We start from the raw sequence: 25227 nt of genomic DNA, 5'->3' as shown, positions 1-25227 counted from the left end.
TTTTTCACTATCCAGAAGATGCCCTTGACATCTGGCAGTTCTCAAGTGCTTGTATAACAGTCTCTGGTGGGAATCTTTGGTCATGTTTGGAACCCAGCTGTGGTCCCATCTCCTGGTAGCCATCTCTCACTTCTCCGGGCTCCTGACATCTCATATTCAACTCTGGAGTCATCCTGCCTTCTCCCACATTCATCTGAGGACCAGGGCTCTGGTTCCACTGCCCTAGGGCCTATGACCAATGAGACTCTCTCCTCTGGGAGAAGATTCTCCACCCCTGGCTTCTACAAATTCTTCCTTGTCTTCTTTACTGCATGGGCAGGTGGGACAGGATGTTTTCTTTCCTTTTTCCCATCTCTTCTTCTCTCACTGGGCATCCTGATGGTGGCACAGGGGCAGCTAGCTGTCAGGGCTGGGACTTGAGCAACTCAACAGCTGACAAGCTCAGGGAGATAGGGAAATACATCACTCAAGCCTCAGCCTCTTCCTCTACAACCACCTCATTCTATTTCCAAACTCAATGCTGGACTCTCTTTCATGGGTTGTTGCAGCTACACATTTGGTGATGAATTTCTTTAACTGGCTCTAGGCCAACATGATAAAGCAAAGACTATAAAACACACAGAATCACTGCAAAGAAACAGAACCCATATTCTTTCCAGACATTGCATGTTGAAAACTACACATCCATAGTCCTCTGGGGATTTCGTTGTTTAGGAATACAATTCCTAGGTGGATTTTTCTTTTTCTTTTATTATTATTAGTATTGTTGTTAAAGGAAACTATTATAAACTGAATGCAATAGAAAAAAAAAGGGTCTACTACCACTTTTAGTTTCTGTAGTATTGGTTAATGAATATGATACTCCTTTCTGCAGTCCCTCTCCCCAACATCCATATTTTATGGCAAAAGATTATAGGCTCATAAATGCAATTGGGGCCAATAAGTGATGAATGCAACATTTTATGACAGATTATGCATTTCCTTAAACAGGTAACCGTTACAGAAATATTGTTTCTTGATTATAACCCATCAGACAATAAAAATATGTTTCAGTTTTACTGAGATGTTTGATTTTCTTAGGTCTCGTTGTGCCACACCAGGAATAAAGCTTAATTAAGGATTCATTTACTAATTGTTTATCATAAAAGCTATATTCAAGAGAAAAAGTTACATAGAATCCACAGTTTTCTAGGAAGAGAACACAGGAACAGTCTGTTTGTGACCTGCATTTCTCTGCCAACAGTGTTCAGGACTTGGTTTCCTATGTGAGAGGTTGAAGTGTGGGTCCTTCTGTGTTTCCTAAAAAGGAAGCCTATAAAGCACCGCATCATCTTTTAATTATTTTCCATACAATAAAACCAGTTTAGGGCCATGAAATGGCTTATGAGCTCCTATATGTTACGTAACATTTTCAGTGGTTACTGTAGCAACATTTTGTCCTTTATGGCATTTCATTTCCATGTAAAGTAATCTGCATTGTTATGGGATGCTTTGTCCCATAGGGATGACCATAAACTATGCTCAAGGGTTTCAAACACTGACTCCCCACTCCCTTTTGTTCTACCTGAAAGGCGCCTACCAAGCCCATTTTCTTTTAGTGACTAATAAAGGGGAAAGGAGGCCCTGAAGAGGTTCGTCCGCTGTACAACAGTGACCCCTAGAGGCACAATGCCTTGAAAGCGGCCAAAACCTCCAAAAGCTCAGTGCTTTTCTCCAATCAAGTACTGCTGTAATTTACTTACCTTGAGAACTATCACAGCATTAATCAAGACCTGCCTTTAAGAACGTGGGCTATTTTTGATGCCCAAAAACGAAAGCCCAAAGTTTCGGAAGCTTTACTACATACTATCTACGACAGATACATTTGTTTTGTCTTTGTGAGATTTAAGGGAATCGTGGACGGATTGCTTTTTATTCATCAGCAAATAAGCATAACAAATTTGGGCATAGTCAAGATACAACGCCTTTGATGGTTTTTCGTTAGTTTTTTGTTTTTGTTTTGTTTTTCGCTTGAAAAAATAAGTTAAAATCTCAGGAAGAAAGAAAAAAGAATCCTAGCGCTTTTTCTTTTCTGAGCTTGCAACTGTTTGTAGCCCAGGCACCCGGATGATTCATCCCCTGAAAGCCTTGAGCGCTCCATTTGTTTTGTAGATTTCACTACTCCCTTTGTTCCGCTTCAAACCTTTCAGAGGGCTGAAATGCATTATTACCTTGTTAAATCTCAACCAAAATCATTTCTACAGCCTGAAGCTGTTTTGACGTGAGTTGAGCATCTCACACACAAAAGAATTGCTTTTGTTCCCAGAAGCTCTTATTGGCTGAGTGGCCTTTGCTCTGAGCCAATCAGAAGCTAGTTGTTAGGCTTGGCTGGCTATTTTTAGCCTAACACGTAAAAAACACTTGGTCTTGGAGGGGGTCGACTGGAGAATGAAAGGCCCTGTAGTAAAAGCCAACAGCTAAATGCATTTTGGATGTCACGGCGCGTTTGACATTTTCCCTTTAATTCCTCATACGCTGTTACATTAGCATGCGTTTTTCGTAAACAACAAACTTAGAAATAGAGCTGCATTTCCCAGTCCTGAATTATCCATTTAGTAAAGAGGCAGAAAGGCTAAGAAACAGCAGTCCCTTTTTAACCAGAAGCAATGCACGGCAGTATCTAGTTATTTCATAACGCAAAAAAAATGTCAGTTGCCGTGTTGAGAATAGTAAGGTGTTTTTGCCAAAGGATTTTTAGGCATTTTCATCTTGAGTTAGAAATTTTCAGTGACTTGCTCATCATGAATTATAGAGTCCTAAAATAATCTTTTTCTCTTGCCCTTTAAATATGTATATAATTACATCAACGAGTATACACATGATGTGTAGCAATTAAAATAATAGATACTGAGTGTGTTTTACGCATTGAGAAAAAGCATTCTTTTGAGCATGTTCTTCCATTTAAGCCATTACTCAGAGGGCACAAGAAGTATTTTTCCCAAATGCACTTCAAGAGGGCATTAAAACACACAATTTGTTAATTATCCGATATTATCAGGAAATGAAAGTTGCCAAACGGGAAAAGCCAGGCTCTTAAACTTTGATTTTCCCTCAGCAGTCTATTCAACTGGGCTTATATAAGGCGGAGACAAGCCGAACCCAAGTTTTACTACACAAAACAATTTTTATTGGCAGGAAGGGAGACACCTTCCTGAAAAAGAAAGAAAAATCCCAAATCTATGTCTTATTCTTAAAATAAGTTTCAGGTTGTAGATTTTACCAATATTTATTATTCAAGCTTGGGAATATGACCTCATTGCCATGGTTGTTTGCTTATTTTAAGAAAAATGTCTTTTTATTCCTTGTTGCAAGCCATCAGGCTACCATTTAAACATGCAAGCAAAAAGTCTAGATCCTGGGCATATTGAAAAATCTTGAAGACTTCAAGAAGTTGTAAAGATTTACAGTTCCATCGTGGGCTTGCAGAAGGGGTTTGCTGTGGCCTTCTGTGAGCAAGGGTGGCCTGGTATATGGTGGGCATAGGCCAAAGAACTTATGAAAAATTCGACCGGAGTGAAGGGAGCACAAAGGAGTTTTGGGGGTAACTTTCCTTGTCTTAAGCAATACCGTATACAGTGTTTAGAAGGAATGTTTCCTAGGTTTCAGAAGGTGAATTTGAAAAGTTGAAATAAAGTACTTTGGAAAGAGGTATCTTTTTCTTTCCAACATGAATTTGGTGCACACGGGGACAGATTTTGAGAAGCTCTGTAATTGCTCCCAGGAGTTGAGTTAGGTTGAGGTAGACAACCAGCTGCTAACAATTTAGTTTAATATGCAGTCTTAGTAAATTAAAGGAATCTGATAAATCAGACCCAGCATGATTCTTACTTGTTTGCTATGGCATAACATGTTGAATACCAGCAGAAATGAACCCATTGAAATTTTTCTACTCAAGGCCCCCGTTTTATTTTCTCACTTTACTGTGTCAGATGTTTTTGCTCCAGACTTGGGCCATCTGAGCAATTCCTTAGTTTTATGCTTATCTCCTAAAAAAAAAAAAAATATATATATATATATATATATACACACACAAACAATAATATAAATTCTAAAATCATGCTTCTTTTCAGTTTTCTCTCTGGGTTTGTACTTAAACTCCTTGAAGGTAAAAATAAATAAATAAATGAGTCTGTTACTCCTTTTATGTGTTAACCTTGCTACCTCATATGTAGATCATCTTAAACATGGTAGATTTTGTTTTCTGTGGGAGCTGAGACACTTGTGGGAGGAGAAATGTGCAAATTTGTACTTGGCTACATCCCCAGAGGAGTGGTGGCCAGAAAAGGGAAAGACAGCTTGCCGGATACCTAAAGGATCAATGAGATATTGAGCCACTGGAAACACCAAAATTTACCATTGGTTCTTTCTACAAACTAAACTGTTACTTGTGACAGTAGTTGTAAAAAACTGTGTGTTTATTCATCAAAATGTTTCAAGTGAATCTAACATTCACTTGAAAAGATTGAAATGATTGGAATAACACTTTAGCACTCATACCTAAAGATTTGCAAAGCCAAATCGCCAGGCAAAATTATAACAGTCTAAATTCATACATACAAAAGAGCTGTAATTCTCTTGTGATGAAATAGATATTTTCTTAGAAGCAACAGTTTCCTGTGTTCTGTGAAGTAAGTCAAGTCAGTAATGGGTACCTCTGGCGTATCTTGCTCTCTTCTCACCTCATGGATGCCAGGCTTTTGAGTTGTGTTTCAATTCTCCCTTCTGTGTGGCCTCTTTGCCTCACCCCCAAATCCTCATACTTCTTCCAAACTTGCAGTTAGGAGTGAATATAGGATCCTCCTTTCTCTCTCTCGTTCTGTCCTTAGATTAAACTGAAAACATGGCAGCTTTTTCCAAAATTATTCATTCTTTGTCAGGTGTGTGTGTGTATGTGTCTTATTCTGACACTGAAAATAAGAATGTGGAGGGTGCCTTACTATGCCGTAGAACACATCTATTGTGTTCCTGGGTTGCCATATTTTCAATCTGATTAATTTGTGGTCCCATAGAGAATCTCTGGTGTGAATTATGTTAGCTTTGTTGAGCCCACTGTGCAGAACGTCAGTTTGTATCAATATTCTTCTAGGCTTAATGGTTTCTCCTTAACAGGCTTAATAGTTGTCTGTCATTTGTCCCTTGGCCTGTTTTTATCTTGGAAATGGTTGGCTGTTAGGCAGACCATTTGTGTAATATTACTATAAAAGTCTTAAAACACGGGAAGAAAATTAGAATCATATGTGTAAATACTAGGTTAGTAACGAGTAAAGTGCTTTTCTTCAAAATTTTGAGGACCTTGTAGGAAATCAAAATCTTTAATGACAGGAGGATATCCCAAGTTGGAATAAAGGGAAGTCCGAGGGAAAATATTTAAATTAGACGGTAACTTTGTGCAAGGACAAGTGATGTTTGTAATTTTTAGTGTATAGGCTGCCATGAAGCTTACAAATGAAAACAACAGCAACAATTTAAAACCAAACCATCTAAGTCAAATTTTATCTAAAATGAGGTAAATGCTATGGCAAAAATGAAAATTTTATTGCAATTCAAGATCAAGTAGATGTCATTATGATTTTTCAAATTATGAAATAAATAAGGAAGGAAAATGTGGCTAATCCTACAAAGAAATATGAAGATTAAAAATGGAACATGGAATTTGTACTGTCTTAATTCCTCTGGCTTTTATAAACAAATAAAAGTAATATTGTATACTGCTAACAGCTACTCTAAAATATATTCCCCAAATGAGAAAATAATTGTATTTACATTATATTGTAAGAATAAACTTAATCATGTTTTCAAAAGGAAATACTGAAAAGTGTAATAATAGACCTCAGAATAAAATAACACAATCCAAATATTCCTTATATTTTTAATAAAACATCAGAACCTATTATTATAGATTTTACACTGAGGAAAAATATGTAAAGAAGCTGAGGGAAAACATAGGTAACGCAAAAAAACGCAAACCATTTTGAAACTTGATGTAGAAGCATATTATTTTAGCAAAGTGAGGGAATCTATAGATCCGAGTGAACCATTCCTTTTCATTGGCATCCAAGATCATTCATCATGTGAAAATCCGTCATATAGTTAGATGTAGAACAATCCAGAAGGAGGTGGGGCTGGGTGTTGGTCACATAACTATAAATTTTTCAAACCCCAAAGATTACAGAGCTCTTAAGTAATATGTCTGGAATAAGTGAGCAGAAAGCAAAGGCATGAAGTGGCACTGTGAACAGTCCTCATTACAGCTGCATGCCTAAGGGGTCTTATTTACAGCTGCCCCCTCCTTCCAGTGGCAACTCTTTTCTCTTTCATGCATCTTGAAAGCCTCTGTAATTTCTCAGTGAGAATGATTTGTTGGTTAAGACTGACAGAATGACAAAAGAATGCTTTTAAACATCCATTTTAAACACAGGACTATTAGAAAAAATGCTGTGAAAATCCCTTACCCTTTTTTTTTTTTTTTTTTGGTGGGGGGAAGGTAAGGAGCTATTGGACCACCTCCGGCCTTTGGCAGAGTCTTTAAAAGTCGAATGACAACTGTAGTTTGTCTTGGTGCATAATGACTTGGTTTGTTTCAGAAAAGACCTTTGTTAATCAGCTGGTTTTCCAATTTGGGTGTAAGTACTGAAGTCCATGGCAGGCTCTAGCTTTGTACTATCCTTTACTTACTGCAATGTCAACTTTATACTTCCTTTAATTAAAATAATAAAATAGCTGATTGAGTATTTTATGGGACCCATCACCCTGTGGTTGGTGCCTGTGGTGCCACAGTGTGTCCATCAAATGAGCGTATGTGCTGTTCAGCAAATTACCTTTGAAAAGAGGCAGGGGCACAGGCTTCTTGTAAACCTCACAGCTGTGAAGCCCAGATGTTGGCTGACATGCGCTGCTGGGGTTACCGTGGGAAACGGAATCATGATGCTTTCTGGAGGACTCTATATTACACTTCATGTCAGTAACAAACCACAGCCCAAATTGATGATGGATGCAGTGGCTTGAAAGCTGTTGAGCATTACTTTGTCACCATTGAAAGGCATTACTCTTCACACAATGAACAGCCCCATTAACCTCTGGGACTAAATCTCCATAAAAATCATCCCTTACTTTCTGCAAACTTTGCTAGAAATGTAGTTATTAGCATCAAAAGGCAAGGAGACAACATGGGAAACTGGATATAGAAACATTTTCTGACAGAAGATATACAATGTGTAGGCAATTCCCTATGCTAAAGGCTGAGAAATGCAAGATATTCATGTTGATCTCCAGCCTTTCACCCTGTGTTAGAATTTGTAGGACAGACATAGGAGTAAGGGATCTGGAAGAGAAATCAAATGCCACTAATCCAAACAATTTTAGAACTCCCCCTTAGCATTTTATCTTTCTTCACTTAATATTATTTCCCAGTAGCATCAGGAGTCAGATGGTATGTTCACAGATTGGATTTCAGTTCGAGTGATGCTATCATCATCCAGTACATTCATACTAATTGCATAAGGCTAATGCAATCCATCCTCAAGAGGATGGTGTCTTACTTTGCTATGGCTGCCATAATCAAGTACCATAGATGAGATGATTCAAACAACAGAAATTTATCTTCTCACAATTCTGGAAGCTAGAAGTCCAAGATCAAGGTGTCAGCAGGATTGGTTTCTTGGGGGCTTCTCTCTTCGGCTTGTAGATGACTGCTTTCTTCCTGTGTCTTCATGTGGTCTTTCCTCCATGTGCTCATATTCTGGTGTCCCCCAGTATGTTCTAATCTCTTCCATAAGGACACCAGTCAGATTGGATAAAGGCCTAGTGCTATGCCTGAATGTTTGTGTGTCATCAAATTTTTGTTGTTGTTGTTGTTGAAAACGAATCTCCAGAGTGAGAGTATTTGTAGCTGGGGCCTTTGGGAGGTGAGATCAAATCTCCAGTGAATGGAATTACTGTCCTTATAATAGAAGCCCTAAAGACATCCCTCATTCATCTACCAGGTGAGGACACAGTGAAAAAACTAACAGTTCATGAAGCATGAAACAGCCTTCATCAGATACCAAATCTGCCAATGCCTTGATTTTGGGCTTCCTAGACTCCAGGACTGTAAGAAATACATTTCTGGTGCTTATAACCCACCCAGTTTATGGTATTTTGTTGTAGCAGCCCAACAAGACTAAGACATCATCCTCTTGAGGAGAACCCTAGTACTCTCTGGGTTGTCCCTCCTGCTCACTCCCTGCCTCCCTGCATGGATAGACCTCCAAAGGCCCTGTAACTTCACACACACACCTGTGCCTCTTTCCCCACTCACTTTATTCTGACTTGTAGGCCTTCCTGATGATAGAAACCTACTGGTCACTGCTGACAGCAGCTATGACTTTTACTATTCTGTTACCTGCAGATGTGATAGATGGTAGGCTTTGCCTGTTCTTTGATAAGAGGTGTTAACTGTTCCTTACTCACTGAAGGGGTGGCCTGCCCCTCCACACCTGTGGGCATTTCTCGTTGGGTGGAACGAAAGACTTCAGAAAAGAAATGAGACACAGAGACAAAGTATAGAGAAAGAAAAAGTGGGCCCAGGGGACAGGCGCTCAGCATACAGAGGACCCACGCCAGTACTGGTCTCTGAGTTCCCTTAGTATTTATTGATAATTATCTTTACCATCTTGGAAAAAGGGAAGTGGCAGGATAATAGGATGACATATGAATAAAGATCTCTGTGACATGAATAAGATTAAGGAAAAGTGCTGTGCCTTGATATGCATATGCAAACATCTCCATAAACCTTTTTAGTGCATAAAGAGCAGCATTGCCTCTAGCACGGCCCAACTTCAGCCCTAAGGCGGTTTTCTCCTTTCTCAGTAAACAGAACATACAATCGGGTTTTACACCAAGATGTTCCATTGCCCAGGGACGGGCGGGAGACAGATGCTTTTCTCTATCTCAAATGCCAAGAGGCCTTCTTTCCTCTTCTACTAGTCCTCCTCAGCACAGACCCTTCACCGGTGTCAGGCTGGGGGACGATCAGGTCTTTCCCTTCCCACGAGGCCATATTTCAGACTACCACACATGGAGAAACTTTGGACAATACCTAGCTTTCCTAGGCAGAGGTCCCTGTGACCTTTGGCAGTGTACGTGTCCCTGGGTACTTGAGATTAAGAGAATGGTGATGGTTTCTCACAAGCATACTGCCTTCAGGCACTTGTTTAACAAAGCACACCCTGCACAGCCCCAAATCCCTTAAACCTTGAGTCACCACAGCACATGTCTCTTGCAAGGACAGGGTTGGGGGTAGGGTCACAGATTAACAGCATCTCAAATACAGGACAAAATGGAGTCTCTTATGTCTACTTCTTTCTATATAGACACAGTAAGAGTCTGATCTTTCTTTCTTTTCCCCACACTCTCCATCAATGGCAGTTCCAACCTCCCTGAACTCTTTGCGAATTCTGAATAAGCTCTGCTATTTTGTACCTCTAGCCTGATTCAGCATATCCTCTCATTTCTGCCCACCCCAACTTCCCTTTGCCCAGACAATTTCTACCAATCCTGCAATCCTCCTCTTAGAAATAACTTCTTTGAGAAGTTTTCCCTGAACCCACGAGACTCTCTTAGCCCTTTTTTTAACAAGTCTCCCTGTACTAACCCAACACTTAGGTCTTATATTGTAGTTCGGTGGTTTTCAAACTTAAGTGTGAAGGTTGGACATGGTGGCTCACTCCTGTAATCCCAGCACTTTGAAGGGTGAGGTGGGGCAAGTCATCTGAGCCCAGGAGTTCAAGACTAGCCTGGGAGACATGGCAAAACCCCATCTCTACAAAAAATACAAAAATTAGATGGGCACAGTGGCACACACCTGTAATTCCAGCTACTTAGGAGGCTGAGACAGGAGGATCGCTTGAGCCTGGGAGGCAGAGGTTGCAATGAGTGGAAATCACACTATTTCACTACAGCCTGGGCGACAGAGCAAGACCCTGTCTCAAAACAAATAAAAAGAAACAAACTTGAGTATGCATCAAAAGCAACAAGAGGTCTTGTTGAAAACAAAGGCTGCTGAGTCCCAACCCAGAATTTCTGGCACAAAAGTTTTGGGATGAGCTCAGTAATTTTCATTTTTTACAAATTCCTCATAATGCAGGGTCAGGATGATACAGATGTCACTGGCACTGGGACCACACTGAGAGCGACTGCTTTAGATAAATAGTCTATGTACTTCTATTGGCTTTTCCCATCTCACTCCCAACAAATTGTAAACTCTTCAAGGGCAAGTATTTTATCTTTCAAAACTACTGTGTGCCCAGCTTTTAAAACAGTACAGGGAACATGATAGATATTTAACAAATAATTGTTTTGTTATGTTGTGCCCGAAGTCGCGAGACCCCAGTAAGTGACCACCAGAGTCCAGAGTCAAAGCCAAATAGCCGGGGTCGATTTATTACGAGTTCGAACCCGGACCTCTCCACACCATATAATGGCAGGTAAAGAGAGAGGCCCCGGCTGCTGTTTTAGGGTTTCTTTTATAGCAAGGTACAAACAAGTTACAGAGAAACAGTAGTTATAAGCTTATTATTGGTTGACATTTAAAGTTGAACATTCGGCAGTTTCTGATTGGTTCCCGCCTTTTTCGCAACCTCAAACGGCTGGGGGTTTTCCAGATAAGTTGTTTGTGTAAGCCCGGGGGGTGGTCACATGCATGTATGTTTAGAAATTTTCTCTTAGGGGCTTTCTATCTCACAATCTTTTCAATAATGTGAAAGTCCTGATAATATCTACTTCATGGGAGTAAATGAGATAATATGTATTAAATTGCCATAAAATACTACAGTTTCACAAGTGTAAGCTATTGTTAGCACTACCAAACATAATAATTGTTGCTTTTTTGTTGATAGTTTTTTTGGTAAATCAGCTATTACATTAATATCTTTACATACAAGATATCATATAACCATAATTTACAAATAAAGTCATTAAAAAGTATTGAAATAAATAGTCAAGTCAGAAAAACAAATATGTCTATCAAAAGTAATTATTTCTAAGAAATGGTTTGCCAATGTTATTTAGTAGAGGCTTTCCAAATTCAGCAGATGTGAATTTACCCATAAAACAGTAATTGGTCCACAGGAAAACATGACTAAAAATGTGGCATATGAAAAGAAAGCAATCCTTCATTTACACAGAATTGTCATATTTCAGGTAATTTAGTGACATCGACATTAAGTTTCATGGAGACTGGGAAAAAGGTGGGTCGAAAATGGTGGGTCAGAAACGAGGAAGAGAGGACTGGCACGGTGGCTCACACCTGTAATCCCAGCATTTTGGGAGGCTAAAGTGGGCGGGTCACCTGAGGTCACGAGTTCGAGACCAGCCTGGCCAACATGGCAAAAACCCGTCTCTACTAAAAATACAAAAATTAGCCGGATGTGGTGGTGTGCGCCTGTTATCTCAGCTATTTGGGAGGTTGAGGCAGCAGAATGGCTTGAACCCAAGAGGCGGAGGTTGCAGTGAGTCGAGATCGTGCCACTGCACTCTGACCTGGGCAACAGAGTGAGACTCCATCTCAAAACAAAACAAAAACCAAATATATTAACAGTCTATTCTATCAGACCCCTTAATTTGACTCAACCAAATCCTCAAGGACATTTTGCCATGGATTATTGAAAATATGGACAATTCAATAATAATATAGACGTGGGCCTATAACACGATAGGAAAAGAGCAATTTTAAAAGTTGGTTCTGAGGTCATACACAAATGGGTTTGTGGGCAAAGGGCAAGGACAGCTTCGCAGATCAGATGTCATCTGAGCTGGGTGATGGAGCTAAATAGGAAGCATTCTTGTGAATAAGTCAGGAAACAACATTTACAGAAGAATGTTCACATTCTGGAGGTTTGAAACCACTGGGGAAGAGCTGAATCTTTTTGCAGCTTAACTTCCTCCTATCCCTCTGTGTCCCTCCACTTCCTCTGTGCCCTCAGGGGATTGTCTTTACATAGGCACGGCACAGCCCTTGCCTTTCCTCTTAGATTTAGAATCAGTCAGTGGGAGGCACGGCGCATCAGCAGCACCTTGGAAAAGAGAAAATTGAGGCCAGGGATGCAGTCCTTCAACGTTTTTCCTGTCAGCTTACTTCAGGTTGGCTCTGTCATGTGACCAAAACAGCTCTCACTGAGCAGCCTTAAATCTCTTTTTTTTTTTTTTTTTTTTTGAGACGGAGTCTTGCTCTGTCTCCCAGGCTGGAGTACAGTGGCGCGATCTCGGCTCACTGCAAGCTCCGCCGCCATTCTCCTGGCTCAGGCCTCAGGCTCCCGAATAGCTGGCACTACAGGCGCCTGCCACCTGGCCCGGCTAGTTTTTTGTATTTTTTAGTAGAGACGGGGTTTCACCGTGTTAGCCAGGATGGTCTCGATCTCCTGACCTCGTGATCCGCCCGTCTCGGCCTCCCAAAGTGCTGGGATTACAGGCTTGAGCCAACGCGCCCGGCCTTAAATCTCTTTATCCTGATAATGGTTCCTTCCTCTTTTCCCTTAGGCTCAGGAGGGTAAGGCTCAGGAGGGTAATTAATAGCTCTTCCTTGATGCTAGCCCCAGGGGACTGGAACTTAACTTTCTGGTTTCTTTTCACCCTGTCCATATTTGAACAGAATAGTCTTTTTGTAAAACTTTCCTTTGTTACTCCCACTTAAGTACATCATCTATATTCTGATGAGACCCCCCACTGAAATATTTACATAACATCATAACTGACAAAATATCAAAAATTCGTTCTGTGTAATGTCTGGCCAATCCCCCAAACCCAGGTTTAACTTATTTGAGTTTTTTTCTATTCTTTCCTCCCTCCTTTCCTATTAAGATGAATGGACATTTGATGTTACCAGGAATATGAATAATGACTTGGAAGTTACCATTTGAATAATTGACATCCTTGAGGTAAGAAAACTATTTTGCATCAAAGTTTACTATTACTGAAGAACAGACTTTATATTCATAAATCTGTAAAAGTCCTCAGAGATCATCTAACATTGCCCAGCAGTGCCAAAGACTGGCTCATAATGGAAACCACCTAGACAGCTATCTAGAAATACATATCTTCATTTCCCAAGCTCACGAATATCACCTGCATCAGAATCTCTCAGGGAAGCATCCGAATTTTACTTTATTTTATTTTATTAATTTTTAGCTTTCCCGACCTATGATTCTCATTTAAGGGGTTGGAAATCTAAAGACTACAGAGTTTCTGTAACTTTCCAAAGCTCAAATAACAAGACAGAGACACATGAGAATGAGATCCACTTTTCCTGACTTCCTGTTGCTGAGAGAAAGGAAAATTAAGAAATGGGGAAAATCTATGGATATGTTAGAGAGATAGTTAATGCCTTCATTTGGTAAAGTATGTCCGTGAACATAAATTAAGAAAAACAGGCTGTTTTTCCTAATCTCCAAAATGTTAAATTTGTCAAGTGATCTCCTGTACCTTACAGAGACGTTAAGGCTCTTGTGGTTTTGGGCCGGGCACGGCAGCTCACACCTGTAATCACAGCACTTTGGGATGCCGAGGCTCTTGACCTGAGGTCAAGAGTTTGAGACCAGTATGGCCAACATCGTGAAACCTCGTCTCTACTAAAAATACAAAAAAAAAAAAAAAGGAAAAAATTATCTGGGCGTGGTGGTGCACTCCTGTAGTCCCAGTTACTCGGGGAGGCTGAGGCAGGAGAATCACTCTAACCCGGGAGGTAGAGGCTGCAGTGAGCCGAGATTATGTCACTGCACTCCAGCCCGGGCCACAAAGGGAGACTCCGTCTCACCCCCATGCCTCCCAAAAAACGACTCTTGTCATTTTGTTATGGACCTTTTTGTTCAGTTGTTTCCTACAATGATGTGATAATCAGCAGTTCCTCAATGTTATTAACATACTAGGATTCCAATTCCACAGGAAGGACTGTGTGTTCTGATAAATGATGGAAATAGTCATTTCATAAATCAGATAATAACCCCAAGCTATGGCTTTGAAGTATCACTGATGTTTTCCAACTCATTTCCTAAGGAAAGAAAGCCCGCCAAAGCACTCCAAGAAGATAAACAATATTTGGCCAGTGGAAATCCGGAGTCTAAAGACAATCAACTGATCAAATATTTTCTATCAGAAAATCATACAAAATCACATAGTTTATAAAAGAGTTTCTCCCACTACAATCCTTTTAACAATAAGGTATTAATTAATTTATTTTCTCTTCACCAGTAAAGTAAGAATAAACCAGAAAAAGAGAAGCAACCCGTTAATTTCAGCATGGATGAACTTCTACTCCTGATAACTTAAAGCAGATATTTTTTGGCTTCCTCTGCTATCTAAAACCAGAGCAACAAGAAGATTCTCCAACAGCAAAATCTTATTTACAGTTAACCAGTTTATCTTATCCTCTGCTAACTTTCTCTCTATCAATTTAGGTTATCTGAGCATGACTGAGCATGTAGAAAAGTCAGGCCTCGATTTTCAAAGGGCAAACAGGAAAGTAAAGTCACTCGACTTCGGACCATTGTCCTAGGATCTGAAGTATCTTTAATTAGTACTGTGATTAACCTCATTGTGATCAGCTGGGGCTAAAGTTTTTATTCATTTCCTGACCCCTCTAGCCTCGAAACTCTCCAGAGTTTTTAATTGGAGACATCTTCAGTATGATTTCCAGGTCCCTAGTAACTTCAAAACTTATCTATACAGACTTCTGTTTCTCCATTTGTAAAATAAATATGATGATGCATTTTATAAGAGCACTATGACTGGGTATGGTGGCTCACACTTGTAATCCTAGCACTTTGAGAGACCAAGGCAGGAGGACTGCTTGAAAACCAGGAGTTCAAGACCATTCTGGGAAACAAAGGGAAACCCCTGTCTCTACAAAAAAATAAAATAAAGACCATTAGTTTCAGTTGCATATTTCTTCAGTTAAATGAAAGTAGGCAAATCAGACATTGTATTTTGGGTCAGTATTTAGCAATGGGTTATTCACGTTTAGTTGTAAGATGGTACTTAAAAATGTATTTCTATCCAATAACAAAACGCCACAGAAATTAGAAGTAATGTAGTTTAGTATGTTAAGACCTTAATTTCTCTCATTTAATTTTCTCATTATTTGTGGGTGTAAAACCCCATACTCCTTTGGAATAATCTCAGTTTATTTTAAAAATTTTGGATGGTGATCTAAGTGATACTCCATTTTAGGCTTGTGATTAAAAAGAGGATATTTGAGTTCTAAAATCCTTAACAGTATATCGATAAAGGTTAACACATTGTGCAAACTATACAAAAAAACAAATCTATGAACATTAGGGTGCAGTATCTCTGACTTAATTTGGGAGTTTTGACCAAAAATTGCCTTATTGGCCACTGGAGGTCACCATTGTTCTCTCTAAACTTTGGAGACAGAAAAAACAAGAGGCTCAAAAGCATGGGTGGGTATAGGGGTGGGGAAAATATTTTTCCCTAATGGTGTTATTAATAACATTGAGAAACTTATTTTATGTGGCAAATTTCTCTTTTATCCCATTATTGACCTGTGATAAATGCAATTAAGAATGCTTTCAACATTTTAAGATCCCCTTTAAATTCTTATAATTTGTCTGATTTCAAATGACAGAAATGGAATTTAAAATTGTTTTAGAATTCTGAGTTATAAGTGCTTTCCCTTTTTGCATTATAACTGAATGCTAACTTTCATTCTTAGAATGTTTTTCAGAAATAAAATTGATCACGAATCATCTCATTTCTCCAGCATCTTAGGTTGGATTTCCTAGGAACAGAACCTGTGACAGGAATTCAGGCGGAGCTGTTTTAGGTAAGGAGAGCCCTGAAGAGAAGAAAGAGAAGAAACAGAAGAGAATAGGACAGGACAGGGAAGGAGCTAAGCAGGAATGTGGTCTCAGCTGAAGAGGAGGTTCAGCCTCAATCCATGGGGAGCAGAGCTCTGGAGCATAAATTGCACCTCATGGCGGGTCCTGCCTTGAGGCAAATTCTCCACTGTTTTCTCCCTGTCAGCCTGTCATTAGCTGTGGGTTGTAGAAGGCTGGGGTGGGATGGACATAACTCCTCAGGCTTGAAGAAGGAAATTCTCCAGAGATGGGGATAAGCGTGACCTGTGAACAGCTATCATCTCAGCAACTGAGGGGTGGCGCCACAGCAGGTGCAGTGGATCTGGGTGTGGCAGCACCACCACCATCCATGCAGAGAAGCAAAACCCTCAGTAGTTAACCTCTGAGTTAATCAAAAGTAACCACTTGATCAATTTAAGAGAGTATCTGTGACAAAGCCATTTTTCTTCTCTTTGATTATTTATTAATCAAATTAAAAGGAGAACTCACTTTTTTCCCAATAGGAGAAAGCTAGATTTGATGGCTGTTTCTATCTGCAGTACTAAATAAATAAATACATACATACATATAAATCAATAAAAAATTAGTAACTGGACTTTTATAGGCCTCATTTTTTTCAATATATAAGTACAATTACAGCAACTTTTAAAGGTATAAGAATTAGAAATTTGTTTTTAATATAAAAGTAATTAATATGTCAAGATTTATTAATATTATAAGTTCTATAATTGGCACAGCACTACTTCTCATTTTATTTGTAGGGTAGAATGTCAAAACTACTGTGGCAGGAATAACTGGCAAAGAGGGAACATTTCTACTCTGCAAGATACAGTCTTGGTCCTTTGCATTTGGAGTCATTTTTTACTGTCCCAGCACTGTCTGCTAGGCAGACCATGTGATTTCTCTTTCTCTGGGAAGGAACTAGGCCCAGCAATTTTGAGTGACACCTAAAATTGTGCAGCTACTAGGTAAGAGCCAGATTTGAACACAAAGCTGAAATATTTCCACTAGTATCAGATGTTGAATTGCTCTATTTCAATCTTCTGATCAGTAAACTGCCTACCTAATTTGGATAAACAACTTACAATGAGAGCATTTTTCCAGCCAATTCATCTTGGTAGTAAGACAGTTTGCTCTGTACTTTAACTTAAAGACAATTGTCCCATAGAAAGTGCCACAAGAATATAATGGCAAAGTTTCTTTTATATTTCTGGTTTATAATTATATATCATTGTCCTCAATCCTACTACTGCTAAAGAAATTCAATTCCTCCGATATTGTCTTTTTCAAAAACTATACAGGCTGGGTGCTGTGGCCCAGGCCTGGAATCCCAGCACTTCGGAAGGCCAAGGCAGGAGGATCCCTTGAGCCCAAGAGTTCAAGAGCAGCCTGGGCAACATGTTGAAACATCGTCTGTATACAAATACACACACAAAAATCAGCTGAACATGGTGGTGTGCATCTGTAGTCTTAACTACTCAGGAGGCTGTGGTGAAAGAATCCCTTGAGCCCAGCAGGTCAAGGCTGCAATAAGCTGTGATTGCACCACTGCACTCCATCCTGGATGACAGAGCAACACACCCTGTCTCAAAAACAAAAACAAAAACAAAAACAAAAAGCTGTACAACAGAGCTCTGAAAAAAATCACACTTTCAAGTACTTGAAGAAGAGAAAAACGTTGTTTCTGTTCCTCTTGTTTGCCTCCTTCCTGAATATTGTTTCTTTAGTCCTTTTTATATAGCGTTCCCCAGTTAGCTGATACTCTCTTTACCTTTTCTCTGAGTTCTCAGCATCAAGGGTTAAAAACAGGTCCATGTTTCTTTTAGTGCCTGTGCCCAGCATGATTAAAAATGAAGCCTTACTTCATAGGTGCAAGAGCCTGAAAAGAATTATGTTTTAAATTTAATCATTTCATATTGCTACCATTTACTTTATGGCTCATTAAGAATACCAGGTCTATTATTTTCCATATTTTTTTTTTTTTTGCCAGTGTTTCGCCTATTTCTTTTCTGCTGTGTATGCATTTTTCAATTACTATATATTATTTCTTGCATTCCTCATGCTTTTTAAATTACTCTTCCCAAGACTCTACTGAAACAGACTGAGGGAGGAGGTTGAGTGATGATGGGGGTAGCAGAGAGGGTTTGGCTGTTTCTTCGTATGTCCTGTGGGAAGTATCTGGCCTTAATTGTTGGTGAATATTTCACTGATGTCTCATTTAAATGTGGGATTCATAATACCTCTTTCATCCTCAGCCTTGGGTCCTGGCAATTAATTCCAGGGCAACAGGAAACGTCACACTCAAAGTTTTGTCATAAAAATATGATTTGATTTAACTTCCTTTTTTTCAGTTGGGGAAACTAAAGCTCAGAAAGTTTAAGTGACATGTCCAAAGTCACACAAATGGTGGAGGTAGAATTGATATTGAAGCTTAGGCTTGTGTGGCTCCACGCACCGCACATGTTCGGTAACAATGACTCTACAGAGGCATGAGAATTCCTGGGATAGTGACTTAGGAAACGTTCCTATGGGTTCTAATATAACGTGTTAGGTGAAACATCAGAGTATAAAGTATACAAAGACATCTACCCCTATATTTGGGGGGACAGAGCCAAGAGATCAGATGGGTGCTCCTAACTCTGCATGTCCCGCCCCTATGTTTTCTCCACGTCTGGCTCTGTCCCACACCATGAGGAATCTCCTGCTGTCCCTTGGGCCTGAGGTCGCCTCAGCAGAATGAATCTGGGTAAGAAGACTCTGCAAACCCCAGCAGCAAGCAGAGATCCACTTTGGCAGGAAACATCAGAGTCTTGAGTTCCTGGCCAGATGTCTAGAAAAATAGGGATTGTGGGTTACAGATGGTCCTGTAACCTTGCCACACAGACTTCTCTTAGTAAGAGAGGGCTGCAGCTGGCAGAGGCGCAGCTCAGGCCAGGACAGAGACCCCAGTGCCTGGGACTACGGAAAGTATTGAATATGGTTCTACAGGATGTCTGCTTCTATAAAGCGGCACAGGTTTATTATTATCAAGCCACCCAAAGTACAACTGTTAAACCTGGGCTGAGGCTAATTTACTATTATGCACCCGTCTGACTGTGGGAAACCTTCTTCTCTTTGCTGATGCCAAATATGTAGCCACTCCAGTGGGCTGTCATGCTAACAAGAGTAAGGAGTTGGTTTAAAAAAAGGAAAAGTAAAGCATCCAGAGCATTCTTTTTAGCTGCTGGCTATTAAATATATTTCTTCAATTTAATATTTACTGAGGCACTTTGTGCCAGACATTGGAGTTACGCGGGAAATAAAAATAAACAAGATGATATTAATGCAATAATAAAAAAAGACAACCTACTATGTACTAGGCATTAAGCACAGTTGCAGCATATTGAAGTTACCTCTTTAACCAAACAGATATGGTTCCTGCCGTTATGGAAACTTACAGATTTTAGGCACAAAATACACATTAAGTTAATGACTTGTACATATCAATAATCGCAGTTGTAGTAAATTGTATTGAGAACTTTTGAGGTGTGTGAGAATGTATTTTATTTGCTAAAATGTGTTCCTCTGAAGTTCTGATGTTAATGTACTAACCTCCAGCATCTCAGGATATGATTACATTTGGTGACCGGGTATTTAAATGTCCGGAGCCATGAGGCCCCGAATTAGCCGACCTCTGTTGCTTGATCTCCGCAAAGCGGAGACAAGATGGCACATTTCCGGGTTCTTCATTACAAACCTTTCCCGCGCGCGCCTAGACTTTTCCCCGCGCGCGTGCAAACATTTTTCCCGCCCAGGAAGATATGCAGCCTATGGCGCAGGCACGATCCTGCGCCCGGGAAAAGTACAAACCCACGGCGCATGCGCAATTGTAATTTGAAAAAATCCGGCCCCCCCCCCACCGCTCTGGCCCAACCTCTTCCTCTGCCAGCCTATATAAGGCATTGCACTGCCACCATTAAACGAGACTTGATCAGGCTATTTGTCTTGCCTCCATTTCTCGTGTTTTCTTGTCTCCTCCATTCCCACTCCCCCTTCCAGGGTCCGTTCGACTGTCCTGCAGGTCGGGACATTTAAAGAGGCAACTAAATTAAAATGAGGCGGTTAGGGTGGTCCCTGGTCCAATATGATTGGTGTTCTTTTTAAAAGAGTTCAGGACACAGTCATGTACAGAGAAAAGACAATGTGAAGATATGAGGAGAAGACAGTCATAGAAGTTAGGGTAAGAGGGCTCGTTTCTTGACCTCAAGAAACCAACCCTGCTGACATCTTGATCTAGTGTCAGGCATTTGGATCAGGGCAACTCCATCTTGAACAGGAGCTGGGCAAAATAAGGCTGAGACCTACTGGTCTGCATCCCCAGACGGTTAGACATTCTAAGTCACAGGATGAGATAGGAGGTCGGCACAAGATCCAGGTCATAAAGACCTTGCTGATAAAACAGGTTGCAGTAAAGAAGCTGGCTAAAACCCGCCGAAACCAAGATGGTGACAAGACCCACCTCTGGTCCTCCTCAATGCTACGACAGCATTCAATGCTATGTCCCAGCACTATGACAGTTTACAAATGCCATGTCAACATCAGGAAGTTACCCTATATGGTCTAAACAGGGGAGGCATAAATAATCCACCCCTTGTTTAGCATATAATCAAGACATAACCATAAAAATGAGCAACCAGCAACCCTCGGGGCTGCTCTGCCTATTGAGTAGCCATTCTTTTATTCCTTTACTTTCTTAATAAAGTTGCTTTCACTTTACAGACTCTCCCTGAATTATTTCTTGAGTGAGATCAAAGAACCCTCTTTTGGGGTCTGGATTGGGACCCTTTCAGGTAACATTAGGACTCTCATCATTTAGAACCATGAGAAAATAAATTTAGTTGTTTAAACCATTCCATCTGTGGTATTTTGTTATAGTAAGCTCAGGAAACTAATATTGTTTGTAACAGGGAATCCATATTTAGTGAAGAGTGACTAGAATAAAACATTTTCTTTTTTTTTTTTTTTTGAGACGGAGTCTCGCTCTATTGCCCCGGCTGGAGTGCAGTGGCTGGATCTCAGCTCACTGCAAGCTCCGCCTCCCAGGTTTACGCCATTCTCCTGCCTCAGCCTCCACAGTAGCTGGGACTACAGGCGCCCGCCACCTCGCCCGGCTAGTTTTTTGTATTTTTTAGTAGAGACGGGGTTTCACGGTGTTAGCCAGGATGGTCTCGATCTTCTGACCTCGTGATTCACCCGTCTCGGCCTCCCAAAGTGCTGGGATTACAGGCTTGAGCCACCTCGCCCGGCAGAATAAAACATTTTTGAGACCCAAAGGAAAAATAAATCTTTACCTGGGCATTCAGGAGACTTGATGGGATGGGACAGGTATAATTCCTGGCAGAAGGTGGCAGAAGGCATGGGCAAAGCTTCTGAAACAGAAGAAATCTGAATCACGGATGAACTGGAAAGAAAGTCAAAGTTGAGCCACAGTGATAAAGGGGCTGAATGGCCTGTAAGCAGTCATTTTGGTTGGTGCAGGTTGAAGTGAGTGCGTTTCCTAGTATTAAAAATAAAGAAAGAAAACAAGAAAGAGTGTGAAAATTTGATTTACTTGATAGACACTCCTAGATAGTTGAAAACTTTTGATTGACGATACACATGATTTTACTTATAAATAACTGAGGCCCTCTAATATTTTAAGAAAATTTAACAGCAGATTCAGAATCTAGGAAGCCAGGTCTTGTTTTTATAGTGTATGTTTATCGACACCTAGCGGCGGGATTCTGAGTTGTTCTAAAATACTCGAAAAACACTTTGTTCACAATACAGATTTCAAGTCATTCTCAAAATGAATTTATTCATTTATTCTACAACTAGTTACTCAATCAATTTATGTAGCCAGCACTGTTTTTTGGTGTGTGTGTAATTCAACTAAACTGAGCTCTATTCCCTTCTTTAACATAATGATAATACAAATTCAATCATGGCAGTAGCTTCCATTTATTAAGTACTTACGGAATACTCACCACTCAGCAAGGCAGTTTTTTGATGTTATCTCATTTGACTTTGACAACTAGGCTCAAAGCTCTTATCCTCTTCTCAGATTAGGAAACTGAGGCTCAGACAGGTAAGATAGCTTGCCAAACTCAGACAGCCAATTAATTGAAGAACGGCTGTTAGGTCCTAAATGCCTGACTGTAAAGTTCATGTTCATTCCCCTCTACCACACAGCATCTTAAACAATTTTTTCATAAATTCGCTTAACGTATGTTAACTCATTTAGTTGATATATTTATTTAAGATGTGTGTGTGTGTGAGAGAGAGAGAGAGAGAAGTGTGTGTGTGTGTGTGTGTATGTGAGACAGAGACAAAGACTTATGATATGCCAGGGACAAATACAGATTCATGCATTCAGTCACTAAGTATTTATTCAACACCTACTATTTACCATGCATATGTTGAGTGCTGATAATATAGTAGTTGGCATAAAAGACTCACTCCTTGCTGTCAGTATAATTAGAGCCAAACAGGGTAGAGGGATATTAATCATACTAATATTAATGCATGCCTAATTTCAAGCTAAGATATACTTTTGTAGAAATGACAGTTCAAGTTTGCATATTATAAGGATTTGAGTACTCTTTACTCTTTAAGATTCAAAAAGCATTTCTTCTAAGATGCGCTGCTTTGGCTGAGGTGTAAAGGATGAATATAAACTAAACATTTGTGTGTTTAGAGGAGGGAGTGCCAGAGGCAAGCAAGTAGGCGAGAGGAGTGTTGCAGATGGCTGGGAAGCACATGCAAATGGCCTGTGGTAGCAGGGAAAAACGCACAGCAAAAGAGGGAAAAGCAGTAGTGTGGAGTTAAATATGACTGGAGAAGTAGGTAGATAATAGGGAGCCTTGACCATTGTGCAATGTGAATAGTTTCACCAATGTCATGGCTCCAGATCTCTTCATCCGCATCTAGATACTGCAACGGAAAATCTTCCCACAGTGGTGGGGGAAAGCGAAGTTAATATACACCCAGTTCAATTTCTCTAACACAGTCTTAAAGCAAACTGGACACTGAAAAAGTTACCCACACATTTCTACTCTTACATCCCCCTTGAAGTAGAGATCAGGAACAAACCAGTCTTCCTGAATGGTAAAAAGAAGTGGAAATCCAGAGGCAGTATTTCTGGTGTCAATGTAAGAACATGATGGAATAAATCAACTGTTACAAACAAATTCTGCTTAAAGATGTGAACACTTCCTCCTTGGCACCTTGTTCCACAGCGCTCACAGAGAGTGAATGAAAGTGGTGCATGAATTCAACACCTGCAACTGAAATATACAGGTTCTCACGTTGGGACTGACTAGGCAAATAACTCGACCCATGGAGAACAAAGAAAAGCAGGGGGTTGGTGACAGTCCACCCAGGAGCAGTGCTGAGCCTAAGGAATTCCCACCCCCAGCCAAGAAGGGACCATTAGAGTACACAATGCCAAGGAGGAAGTATTTCACATGTTTAGCCAGAATTTGTTTATAACAGTTGATTTATTCCATCATTAACAATCCCCATCTCTCTGGTTCCAAAGATTAGAGATTCGTGCACAAATAACCCCAAGGGTTTGTTGCAACAAACAGATTTCAGATTAGGTAGACTCTGACAATAATATCTATTGGATGTGGAGACCTGGGTCTAGCATTTAGAATCAATTGATAGCTTCTGCCAATTTGTGCCAAAACCCCTGACCCAGGTTTATCTTAAACCTCTCTTCCTGAACAAATTACCAAAACCAGGAGGTGGTGTGCACAGAACAGCACAGTTTTTTTCCTACTTATCTTGTTCTAAATCCTAAACTTCTTAATCTTCCATTGCACTAATAACTTCTGATGCAAATTGGATGGCTCCAATCTGCAGCCAAGACTTTAGACTCCTGGAACCTAACCTGACTTTTCTGCTCTTTGCCTGGAAGTTCTTTCCTGTCATCATTTTTATCAGTTCAGGGTCAGTTCACCATTACTTTTCCTTCTCTCATATCCTTAACTTAGTAGAGCAGATTTGACTAGTTTTCCTCTGAGTATCCATTCTCTACTTCTTTTTTAGTAATAGAACTTAAAGTGATTTGAGTCAACAATGTTCACAGCTAACAGACTGTCTTTCCTAGTATCCCTTTCAGCTAGGTACATATGACTAACTTTTGGCCAGTAGTAGTAAGTTTTTGGTGACAATTTTCAGCAAAGCGTCTTGGAAAAAAAATTGGTGTGCAGCTAGAAAAGTTTGATTTCCCTTTCTATTCCTTCTTCTTCCTATGTTGAAATACAGATGTGATGCCAGGGCCTGAGTTCCCCATTTTGAACTAGAAGGTGACTATGAGGATAGAAATGACATGCAAAAGTTGATAAAAGAGAAAGATAGAGGAAGACTCCATGGGGATAATTTAGGAGCCCTGGGCTTTATCTCTGGCTTTATTTTGTATAAGGAAGAATTACATTTCTTCCTTGATAGACAATTTTCATTTCCAGTCTTTGTTTCAACTTACACAACTCATGACTTATATTCTGAAAGGATGGGAAATGATCTAATTCAGTGAAAGTCATACCTGGTGAGGGACTACCTCTGTGGGTACAAGTTGGAGGTATCTCAAACTTTGGCTTATTGAACTATAGAGAGCAATTTTTCACTCTCAGAAATATGTACCATCCCTTTGGAATCCCTGATTTTTCTCACCTCCTCCCTGAGAAAAACTTCACTATTTTGAATACAGTATTTTCAGGAAGGCCCATAGGCTGGGCCAGCTATGGCTGCCTTTCATTGCCATTTGGTTATCTAATTAAGTATTGGTGTATGCATGTATATGAACTATTATGTCATAATTCAAAAAGTATCCATATTACTTTTCTGCAATGGTAAATTCTCAGGCCAGAAATGCTAACCTGTGAAGAGGACAGTATGTGTGACTTTCAGAACAATTCCACATGGTGGCAGCTTCTGGCATGCTCATGTTCCTCCTATGGACTGAAAGACATGGTAGAACTGAGGGATATGACAGGGCTTCAGGGGAGGTGGTGGAGAAGCAGGAATGCACTCCAACTGCACTTAATTGCACTCCAATTTTCCTTCTTTGAACCAAATGTCTCAGGTTTACTATGATAACTGAGAAGTCAATGAAACCTCCAATAGGAGTCACAAAACCCAGAGAAAATGTTTAGTTCCCTGTAATTAATAGGTTCAAGCACATTGGTGATCACAGACACTTTTTCTGATGCAGTGATTTTTCGTTGTTGGGACACTACATGCCTAGTGTGGTTTTTCACAGAGGTTTGACTGGATTGGCAATCACCAAGGGATAATTTCAAGTTTTCAATGTCAAGACAAC

General features: G+C 40.1%; 1 long non-coding RNA gene across 1 annotated transcript; it reads right to left on the bottom strand.

Annotated features, from left to right (window-relative positions):
- Positions 1-14221: 14221 nt before the first annotated feature.
- Positions 14222-21414, bottom strand: LOC113224890. Its single transcript, XR_003309514.1, has 2 exons — positions 21215-21414; positions 14222-14910 (listed from the first exon to the last, which is right to left on the bottom strand). It is a non-coding gene; the product is annotated as an uncharacterized LOC113224890 (long non-coding RNA).
- Positions 21415-25227: the final 3813 nt, after the last annotated feature.

Source organism: Piliocolobus tephrosceles, chromosome 10 (assembly GCF_002776525.5).
Source record: "Piliocolobus tephrosceles isolate RC106 chromosome 10, ASM277652v3, whole genome shotgun sequence".
NCBI lineage: Eukaryota > Metazoa > Chordata > Mammalia > Primates > Cercopithecidae > Piliocolobus > Piliocolobus tephrosceles.
The sequence above is the reverse complement of the archived record's forward strand: the minus strand, read 5'-3'. Positions and strand labels throughout refer to the sequence as shown.